This window comes from Trichechus manatus, unplaced genomic scaffold (assembly GCF_000243295.1).
Source record: "Trichechus manatus latirostris isolate Lorelei unplaced genomic scaffold, TriManLat1.0 scaffold00208, whole genome shotgun sequence".
NCBI lineage: Eukaryota > Metazoa > Chordata > Mammalia > Sirenia > Trichechidae > Trichechus > Trichechus manatus.
The window spans coordinates 1,591,409-1,602,959 of record NW_004444144.1 but is presented as its reverse complement, the minus strand read 5'-3'; positions in this window follow the sequence as shown (position 1 = coordinate 1,602,959).

The following is an 11,551-nucleotide window of genomic DNA, read 5'->3' as shown; positions in this document are numbered from 1 at the left end:
TTGAAGAAAATTAGAACAAGTCCACAAGAGCCAAAGTATGACCTTGAGTATATCCCAACTGAATTTAGAAACTGTCATGGATTCAATTGTGTTCCCCCAAAATATGTGTCGACTTGGTTAGGCTATAATTCCTAGTATTGTGTGATAGTCCACCATTTTGTCATCTGGTGTGATTTTCCTATGTGTTGTAAATCTTACATCTATGATGTTAATGATGCAGGATTAGAGACAGTTATGTCAATGAGGCGGGACTCAATCTACAAGATTAGGTTTGTGTCTTAAGTCAATCTCTTTTGAGATATGAAAGAGAGAATGGAGCAGAGAGACAGGGGACCTTGTAGCTCTCAGAAACAAGAGCCAGGAGAATAGTGCATCTTTTGGACCCAGAGTCTCTGCACTGAGAAGCTCCTAGACCAGGGGAAGATTGATAACAAGGACTTTCCTCCAGAGCTGACAGACAGAAAGCCTTCCCCTGGAGCTGACGCCCTGAATTCGGACTTCTAGCCTGCTAGACTGTGAGAGAATAACTTTCTCTTTGTCAAAGCCAACCACTTGTGTTATTTCTGTTAAAGCAGCACTATATAACTAAGACAGAGAACGTCTCAAGAACAGATTTGATGCATTGAACACTAATGACAGAAAACCAGACAAGTTGTGGAATAACATGAAGGACATTATACATGAAGAGAGCAAGAGGTCATTTCAAAGACAAGAAAGAAAGAAAAGGCCAAAATGGATGTCAGAAGAGACTCTGAAATTTGCTGTTAAACATAGAGAAGCTAAAGCAAAAGGAAGACATGATGAAGAGAGCTGAACAGAAGATTTCAAAGGGCATCTTGAGAAGACAAAGTAAAGTATTATAAGGAAATGTGCAAAGACCTGGAGATAGAAAACTAAAAGGGAAGAACACATTCGTTATTTCTCAAGCTGAAAGAACTGAAGAAAAAATTCAAGCCTCAAGTTACAATATTGAAGGATTCTACCGGGAAAATATTAAATAGCTCAGGAAGCATCAAAAGAAGATGGAAGGAATACACAGAGTTATTGTACCAAAAAGAATTGGTTGGCATTCAGCAATTTCAGGAGGTAGCATATGATCAAGAACCAGTGGTACTGAAGGAAGAAGTCCAAGCTGCACTGAAGGCATTAGCGAAAAACAAGGCTGCAGGAATTGATGGAATACCAATTGAGATGTTTCAACAAATGGATGCCAAGAAATTTGGAGGACAGCTACCTGGCCAACCAACTGGAAGAGATCCATATTTGTACCCATTCCAAAGAAAGGTGATCCAACCGAATGCGGAAATTATCAAACAATATCATTAATATCACATACAAGTAAAATTTTGCTGAAGATCATTCAAAAGCAGTTGCAGCAGTACATAGACAGGGAACTGCCAGAAATTCAAGCCAGATTCAGAAGAGGACGTGGAGCCAGTGATATCATCGCTAATGTCAGATGGATCCTGGCTGAAAGTAGAGAATACCAGAAAGATGTTTACCTGTGTTTTATTGACTATGCAAAGGCATTCGACTGTGTGGATCCTAACAAATTACAGATAACATTGTGAAGAATGGGAATTCCAGAACACTTAATTGTGCTCTTGAGGAACCTGTACATGGATCAAGAGGCAGTTGTTAGAACTGAACAATGTGATACTGCGTGGTTTAGAGTCAAAAAAGGTGTGTGTCAAGGTTGTATCCTTTCACCATACTTGTTCAATCTGTACGCTGAGCAAATAATCTGAGAAACTGGACTGTATGAAGAAGAACGCGGCATCAGGATTGGAGGAAGACTCATATACAATCTGCAATATGCAGATGGACAACCTTGCTTGCTGAAAGGGAAGAGGACTTGAAGTACTTACTGATGAAGATCAAAGACCACAACCTTCAGTATGGATTACACCTCAACGTAAAGAAAACAAAAATTCTCACAACTGACCAATAAACAACATCATGATAAATGGAGAAAATATTGAAGTTGTCAAGGATTTCATTTGACTTGGATCCACAATCACTCCCATGGAAACAGCAGTCAAGAAATAAAATGATGCATTGCATTGGGCAAATCTGCTGCAGAAGATCCCTTTAAAGTGTTAAAAAGCAAAGATGTCACTTTAAGGACTAAGGTGTGCCTGACCCAAGCCATGGTGTTTTCAATCATCTCATATGCATGTGAAAGCTGGACAATGAATAAGGAAGTCTGAAGAAGAATTGATGCCTTTGAATTATGGTGTTGGTGAAGAGTATTGAATATACCATGGACTGCCAAAAGAACGAGCAAATCTGTCTCGGAAAAGTATAGCCAGAATGCTCCTTAGAAGGGAGGTTGATGAGACTTGTCTCACATACTTTGGACATGTTATCAGGAGGGACCAGTCCCTGGAGAAGGACATCATGCTTGGTAAAGTAGAGGGTCAGCGCAAAAGAGGAAGACCCTCAAGGACATGGATTGACATAGTGACTGCAACAATGGGCTGAAGGATAACAACGATTGTGAGGATGGCACAGTATGGGGCAGTGTTTTGTTCTATTGTACATAGTGTTGCTATGAGTTGGAAGTGACTCCACGACACCCAGTTGTTAAACTCCATTAATTACCAGCTTATTGCTCTAGCATTTTCAAGAATGCCTTGAGGCATAAATTGCTTCAAAGATGAATCGAATCAAATTTGAGCTCCTTTGAAGTGATAGTTCCTGAGGTTAGTATTTGAAATTTGTTCTGACCCCAGGAGGGCTCTTCCCCGTTGTCTCTTTCCCTTTTTCTCTATGGCAAACTAGCCAGCCTACAGTTTAGCCTATATCTTCATTAAATCTATCAATCTCCTCTCAATTGCCTTTCACCACAACCTCTATTGTTTTTGAGATTGCCCTTAAACTTGGACTTCCCAGCACTCTGTTGCAAAGGAAACCAGTTCCTTTGGGGAAGTATTTGGAGGTGTCTCTTCTATGGTCTTCTTCTGCTCTTGGGGAAATCTTTGAGCCTTGATTCTGGTGCTGGAGGCAGAGGCCTATATGCAGGGACAGGGGCAGGTAGGGCATGTGCCCTGGGCGCCACTTGAGGCAGGGTGCCAATAAGCAGTTTCTATTGACCATCACAGTTTCCATTGCCAGCTGTGAAAGATCATTCAACAATTTAACACTAATTTCCCTAGGCACTATTTTCCATAGATAGGCCCCTGGGTGGGGGCAGGTACAATAGCAGCTTCTCTCTGAATGAAGCTTCCATTTTAGGAGCTAGCGCTCAGTGGGTGGTGGCAGCAGCCCCAGGTCTCTTTGTCTTGCCTCTTTTGTCATGGGACCTCTGTTCCCCTAGCTAGGGCAAGAGTAACTGGGGCCCCAGTATTTTCAACAGCTCTGTACCTAAGGTAGATACTCTGTTTTTATCAGTGGCGACTGGAGGAAAGAAGACAGTCCCCACTTCTCAGATGCACATGCTTGGAACTTAGCCTCAGCAATAGGTAGCTGGTGGCAGGATGAGAAATGCTGACATCCTACCCTGCTGGGGAAGATTGCCCGCTGACGGGGAGCTGGGGAGAGAGGGAGCCCTGTGTTCTTGGCAGTACCAGTCTTGAGTGGAGCTTCCGTTTTGCTGAACTGGGCAGGGAAGGGAGGGTGCGTGTTTTGGTTCAAATACCACAGACTCTCACAGTGCTTACAAGTTTTAGTAGATTTTCTTGAATAGATGTCTCTTCATTTGCTGTTTGCCCTTAGGACCATTTCCAGAGAATGTAAATGGTTACTTTAAAAATAATTTTCAGCAGTTTCTCTACGGAGCAGGCCCATGGAGCTGCACGTGGTTTCATGCCAGAAGTAGAACTCCCTCAGATGTTTTCCTTTGATAAGTGTAACCTCAGGATAAACAAGAGAACGTAGGCTATGTAGTGTCTGGCGGCTGCTTATTGTTCAGTGTTCAGTGGCTGCTTGTTTAGCGGCCTGATCCATGGCAAGGTCAGGAAGGCAGCAATGTGGGGCAACTGTGTTTCTGATTCTAAATTTCTTCACACATATTGACTCTGATGTCAGTTTTACAAATGTGGAGACTAAGGCACAGAGAAATTAAATGATGTGTCCAAGGTCAAATTTGGGATTTGAATCCAGGCAATCTGCGCTGTGTACCACCACACATTGCTGACTTCCTGCCAAGGATGGGGCTTGGATTCCCTTGTATCTTGGAGTAAATGTCCACTCTGCTAAATATCCTGGGCATGTGTCCACGAGTAACCTGGCAGCAGGACCAGAACACTCTGCACACAACCGGCAGTGGTTAGGGGCAGGAAAACAAAGAAGTTGACCTTGTTGACCATGTCTTCCATGCCACAATGTAATGCGCTTGACCCTGCAGCGTTCCCAGCACTATTCTCCTTTGGAATGATGCAACAGAGAGTAGGTAATCACCAGGCTTCTCTCGTGAGTTGAATAAGCACTTGAAATTCCCCTCTTCCTTCTCTTTTCATAACAGGCGGCCCAACTTTGTCAAGTGAACTCAGTTTTTCCATGTTGTGATCAGAAATTGCCAGCTGGCAGGTGGTTAGGCTAGTGAATTACATAAACTTCTTTTGTCTTTGGCTAAAAATCTCGGGAAGTTCATTACCTAGGTATAAGAGAGTCACATTAGGCCTTTAGGCCCCACATTGGACTTCCTTAGGGAGGGGAAATTGTCTTTAGGCTGAGCTGATGCATCAGTGAGGTTCATTGATGGCAAGCAACAGAAACTGATTCAGACAGGCTAAATGAAGAAAAGGGAATTGATTGGGTGGCATGGATGCCAAGTGTGGAAAGGAACTGAGAGCTGGGCTCAAATAGACAGGAACCAGGCAGCATAGAGGGTCTAGGAAGCAAGCATAGCTCCATGGTCTTGTTCAGATGCTGTCACTGAGATGAATGAACTTCCACTATTCCTTCTGTTCTTGTGTTTCTTGTCACAAAGCCTAATTCCCAGGAAAGAATATCCAACTGGGCAAGCATAGGTCACATGCCTGCCTTTGGTTGTTTTAAGATGGTAAGAAGGGAGTCAGGAAGCAGTAGATGTGGTGGCCCTTTTGGCTTCTGCAGTGGAAGGATGGACACCTAGGTTTACTTTCCACCACGACTGCACACAGTAGGTACCAAATAATTCCCCAAAGGAAATTAGGATGGTTCTAGGAAGGAGAAATAGATGCTATGTGGCCAAAAGTTGTCAAACGTCCAGCAAAGCTTGTGATGGCAGGCAGGTGCTATCACTGTGGTACTTCCAAACAGGAAGCTATTTCTCTGACAGGAACCAGGGGCTGTGGATTCCTGGCTCAAAGGGCCAGCCTGCAGGAGGATGGTGACATAAGTGAGATGTGCTTTCCCATACTCACGCTGAGAATCTTGGAGTTTACTCAACAGGCTTTCAGAGTGCAGCTTGTGGGCCAAGCTCCCAGCAAGCCACTGGGGACACCAGCATGAGGTGGTCCCTGTCCTGGGGGAGCTCTTATCTGTGTGGTGCAATGCTCTCAACCCTGGTGCTTTATGGCACAACATGACTGATGGTCATTGCTGAAGGGCTACATGAGTGTGTTACTACTCAGAGCTAAAGTTCCAGAATTTGTGGATGGTTTACTAAAAAAAAAAAAAAAGCTTCAGGGTTAAACCTAAAATAATGTCACTGTATATATGATGCACTGAGTGGGAAATAAGGGGTGAAGTTTGCTGGGAATTGCCAAGAATGCTGGAAAATCCTCAGCAATGTGTTGGGCTTGTGAATGTCACAGTCACATGGCCTCGTGGGGGATACTACTTCCATTTTACACACCTTTGAGGTCTAGACCCAGCTGGCAGTGTTCGGGAGCACTCTTCACCTATGTGCATCTGCTTCATTTGATGAACAAAAACTTTTTTTATGAACTAAAGATTGTGTTCCTCCAGGATTGACTACCCACCTGGAGGGGCTCTCGGAATAAAGGATGCTCTACCCACTGGCCTGGGACTACCAGCTGGCAAGAGAAAGGCTCAGGGAAACCCAGTTCCCTAACCTTTGGGGAGACAGGGTGCTTAGGGACCTAGCTCAACCTCTAGTCAATCAAAGATTTTTCCTCCCCATATTCTTTTTTTTTTTTTAAAATCGAGTATAATTTACATACAATGAAATACAAAGATCTTTAGCGCGCTGTTGGATGAGTTTTGACAAATGTATGTACCAAGTCACCACCATCCCCATCAAGATATAGAACAATTCCATCACCCTAGAAAGTTCCTTCATGCCCCTTTGTAGTCAGTAACAAATCTTCAGTGAGAAACTCCTCCCAAAAGTAGAACCACTGCCTGTGGGGCCTGCCTTCCTCCCCAGCAACACTCCCTCAGAGGACACAGCCCGATGAAGTCTTAGAATTCCTCAGGGCCCAGCTTTGGAGCCAGAGAGACTTGAATTTCAATTCTGACCCTGCTGCTTTGTAAATGTATGACTTTGGCCAGTTGTCATGCCTCTTTGGTTTCATCATCCAAAAAATGAGACCAATCCTACTTTTCTTGCAAGATTCCTGAGACGCTATAGAGATAACTTACATGTGTGCTTAGCATGGTGTAAGCTGAGAGTTTGGATCTTTGGCTTGTTCTGTTGAAGATGCTGGGGAGGAAGTGAGCTTTAAGCAGAGAATGAGGTGATCGGAATTGCAATTGTCCTGAGTTAATAAGACAGTCTCCCCTGCAGGCTGTACCCCAGAGAGAATCAGAAGTCATCAACTTGACCTTGCTGTAGACTTGGCTTCTGTTCTAACAGCAGGTTTCCTGTTCTGTTCCACCATCCCTGAAGCCCAGCGCCCAGGGGTTTGCTTTTGTCCTGAGGCACACCCCACTTACCTGCCTTTGCTTTTGCCTTAGATTCCATGACCTTTTCTAGAGTCCTTGCCATACTCCACAGCCGCTGTTGGATGCCTCTCCCTACCGCTCTGGCCGTGCAGCTCATTCCCAGCCCAACGAAATGCTTTTGTTGTGGGGAAAAGGGGATGCCCAGGGAAAGCACCCATAAATACCCTTAAAAATCATGGCACCCAGGTGGTGGCTCTTCTCTAGCTCAACCCGGGATGCTGCAGACCCAGGTGCTCAAGAACAAAGGCCAAGGGTGGAGGAAGGGATGTGGACCCCAGGCCTGTAGGACCCTCATGCTCTGTGAAGCCCCAGGGGAGGGGCGGGAAAGAGTGTGAGTTGGTCCAGGAATTTCAGGTTCAGTCATCTGCTTTGAAGGTGAACTGGAAGCAGCCCAGTGTAGTATGAGATGGTTGTTTTCCAAATTTTTGAGGATGAAGACACCTTTTACAATTAAAACATTTCACGGATACCCATATGATAGTTTTTGTACATTAATTGGGAAAATCAATTATGATAAAAGGCTACTGTGGATTCAATAACAACTTTAAATTAATTTATATATATTTTTTACAACAGCCTGTACATATCTTGGGGCCCTGGTGGCACAGTGGTTAATAGTTCATTTGCAAACCAAAAGGTCAGCAGTTCAAATCCACCAGCTGCTTCTTGGAAACCCTAGAGGGCAGTTCTACCCTGTCCTATAGGGTTGCTATGAGTCGGAATCAACTCGGTGGCAACAGGTTTTTGTTTGGTACTTATCTTTGGAAAATGTTTTACATGTAGGTGAAGACTGATGTATTGCTGGCTATCTATCTACTCCAACTCCCTTTGGAAGGAACGCCTTTACCATGGTGCTGGCTGCCCTCAACAGCCTTGTGGCTGCCATCCCCACCAGCTAAATCTGGTGAGAGGGAGAGGTCCATCCACATGCACAGAGCCCCAGCCTGTGGCCCGGTGCACAGTGTTGTGCTGGGCTAACCAGAGATCTTGAGCAGGAGCTAACAGACCCAGAGGCAAGTGGCCCCTGAAGGGTCATAGTCTAGGAGCTAATGTAGCCATGATGGCCGTAAGCAGGCAAGAAATAGGGGGGCCAGAAACCATAAGGAAACAATTAATGACAATGAAAATAATAATAATTGTAATTATGGTAATAATAACAAAAGCTAATATTAATTGAGCAGTCACTATATACCAGGCTCAGTTATAAGTACTTTATGGTATTATCTTGTTTACTCCTCATGAAATCCAAAAACCTAATGAGGTTGTTTTTAGGTGCCGTCGAGTCTCTTCTGACTCACAGGGACCCTATGTAGAACCGAACAAACCACTGCCCCATGCCGCACCATCCTCACAATCATTGCTGTGTTTGCGCCCACTGTTGCAGCCATTGTGTCAATCCATCTCTTCGAGGGTCTTCCTCTTTTTTGCTGACCCCCTACTTTACCAAGCTTGATGTCCTTCTCCAGGGAATGGTCCCTCCTGATAACATGTGCAAAGTATGTGAGATGAAGTCTTGCCATCCTCGCTTCTAAGGAGCATTCTGGTTGCACTTCTTCCAAGACAGATTTGTTCGTTCTTCTGGCAGGCCATGGTATATTCAGTATTCTTCACCAACACCGTAATTCAAAGGCATCAGTTCTTCTTTGGTCCTCCTTATTCATTGTCCAGCTTTCGTGTGCATGTGAAGTAATTGAAAATACCATGGCTTGAGTCAGGTGCACCTTAATTCTCAAAGTGACATCTTTGCTTTTGAGCACTTTAAAGAGATCATTTGCAGCAGATTTGCTCAATGCAATACATCGTATTGTTATCTGCAATTTACAGATGGGGAAACTGAAGCACAGAGAGGGTAAGTAACTTGGTCAAAGTCCTGCAGGAAGTGGCAGATCTGGGATGAAAGCCCAGCCTGTCTCTTGCCCTCTCCTGACACACGAGGGAGCAGGACTGATAGCGGAAGAGGCTGCATCGGTCTGGCTCACTATTATTTATTTACTCCCCGTTGCTAACCGTCACATTGTCTCATGATCTTGTTGCTCCGGTCTCTACAAAAGGTTTAAGATTAACCAATGTTCCTCCCCGGAGGGTGGAAAACAAGTGATAATGATCTAAGAATGAAAAACCAAACAAAGCATCCATCTTGTGACAAGAAAAAGCAGGATGTCGCCAGATAATCCCCAAGGATGTCACCAGATAACCTCTAAGACTACCAGTAGAAGATTAACTCGTCTAAGACATCACCACCTCAAGGGGAAACTAGCACAGACTTCTAAGATCCATAATCCTGTCCCTATAAAAGCTTTCAGCCGATCTCCAGTGGGCGAGTCTCCTATATATCGATATATAATAAACGTCTTGCTGCTCACCTCACCCCGTCTCAGAATTGGCTATTGCGGCGGGCGGCTTCAATCCGCGTTATTGCGGTTTAACAACAGAGCTAGGTCAATGAAAGGAGGCGGTGACGCCCTGCAGCCATCCTTATTTCCTGAGGCCCAATGTCTTGTTCTGTGGTTGGATTGGCACAAGATTCCACCGCGGGGCTCCATCTTCCCCCTCCAACCCCTCTTTTAGCCGTCTTGAGTGGGTTTCTGTTTCTTGTCTCAGACCTACACTCTTGTTTCTCTAGCCCCAGGCAGTGAGGGTGCCCTTATAGGTTCAGGTGCCTTTATAAGTCCTAGCCAGGCCCCAGCTCTGGGGACCCCGGCGTGTGAGGAGTCAGGGGCCTAATAACCTGTTCCAGCTCCTTGCCTGGCTGTGGGACCTGCAGTACATCCTGTCCAGCTTGTCCCGCACCCCCAGCCCGCGGATGACTTACCAAGGCCTGGGAGGCCTGAGCTGCGCCCACCTCGGGGAGCAGATGCCCTTGTGACTGGGCCAGGTTCGGGCAGATGCGTTTGAATCCCAAGGGGGTACTTCACAAGTTGTGGATTATTTTTCACATTTTGTATGAGGATATTACTTCCCAAGTTGCTTTCTTTCTCTAGGACACTTGGGTCGTCTCCTGCCTGGCAACATTATTACCAAGACCCGTTAGGAACAAGATTCAAAATCGATGGTGCAAGTGCTGCCACCTACTGGAGGAAAATTACATGTTTATTACGAATATATGAAAACACTGTGACAAAGCTCAAAGCTTCCAATCCCTTTCTTATTTCCTTCATATCAATTGATATTATTATGGGCTATCCTTTCATAAAGATATTTAGATATTAATTGAAATATTTGCTTTATTTTCTAATTAATAGCTAATACTTACAGGTATGACTTATCCAATGCATCCTATGGGCTAAATGCCTTACACGCGTGATCGGTTTTATTCTCACCTCAATCCTATGAGCTAGATATTGTGATTACCCCTATTTTGCAGATAGGAAGGAGATATCCAGAAAAGTTAAACAATTGTCCACTTCCAGGGTTCACCCAATTAACTATTAGCCGTCTTGCCTCACCTTTCATCTTAACAGGGTATCGTTAAAACAAACAAACAACCAGTTGCCGTCAAAGTGGATTTTGACTGCAGCCACCGTATGGGACAGAGTAGACCTGCTCCATAGGGTTTCTAAGGAGGAGCTGGCGACTTCGAACTGCCAACCTTTTGGTTAGCAGCTGAGCTCTTAACCACTGTGCATTAGGATGTCATTATTTTTCTTTCTTTTTTTATTGCGCTTTAGGTGAAAGTTTACAGAGCAAGTTAGTTTCTCATTCAACAATTTATACACAAATTGTTTTGTGACATTGGTTGCAATCCCAGCAACGTGTCAACACTCTCCCCTTGTCCACACCGGGTTCCCCGTTTCTATCTGTCCTGCTTTCTTGTCCCTTCCTGCCTTCTCATCTTGGCTTTTGGGCAGACATTGACCATTTGGTCTCATTTACATGATAGAGCTAAGAAGCACGTTCCTCATGTGCGTTATTGTTTGTTTTGTAGACCTGTGTAATCTTTGGCTGAAGGGTGAACTCCGGGAGTGATTTTGGTTCTGAGTTAGCAGGGTGTCTGGGGGCCATAGTCTCAGGGTTCCTCCAGTCTCTGTCAGACCAGTAAGTCTGGTCTTTTTTTGTGAATTTGAATTTTGTTCTACATTTTTCTGCCGCTCTGTCTGGCACCCTCTATTGTGACCCTGTTGGAGAGGTTGGTAGTGGTAGCCTGGCACCATCTAGTTATTCTGAGCTCAGGCTGGTGGAGGCTGTGGTACTTGTGGTCCATTAGTCCTTTGGACTAATCTTTCCCTTGTATCTTTGGTTTTCTTTATTTTCCTTTGCTCCAGATGGGATGGGACCAGTAGATGTATCTTAGATGGCCACTCACAAGCTTATAAGACCCCAGCTGCTACTCACCAAAGTAGGACGCAGAACATTTTCTTTATGAACTATGTTATGCCCATTGAGCTTGATGTCCCCCAAGACCATGGTCCCGGGCCCTCAGCCCAGTAACTCAGTCCCTCAGGGTGTTTGGATGTGTCTAGGAAGCTTCTATGACTTTGCCTTGGTCAAGTTGTGGTGACTTCCCCTATATTGTGGGTTGTCATTCCCTTCACCAAAATTAGCACTTGTCTACTGTCTAGTTAGTGTAGCATGTCATTATTTGACTAAAGTCATGCAAATTTAAAAACAGGCATTACAAATTCTGAAACTAGCTCCTGTGTATTCTAAGATTAAGCAAATAAGTAAATATACAAGTAATAGTAAGAATAGTAAGGATAGTAAGAACTAGGTTTTTCAC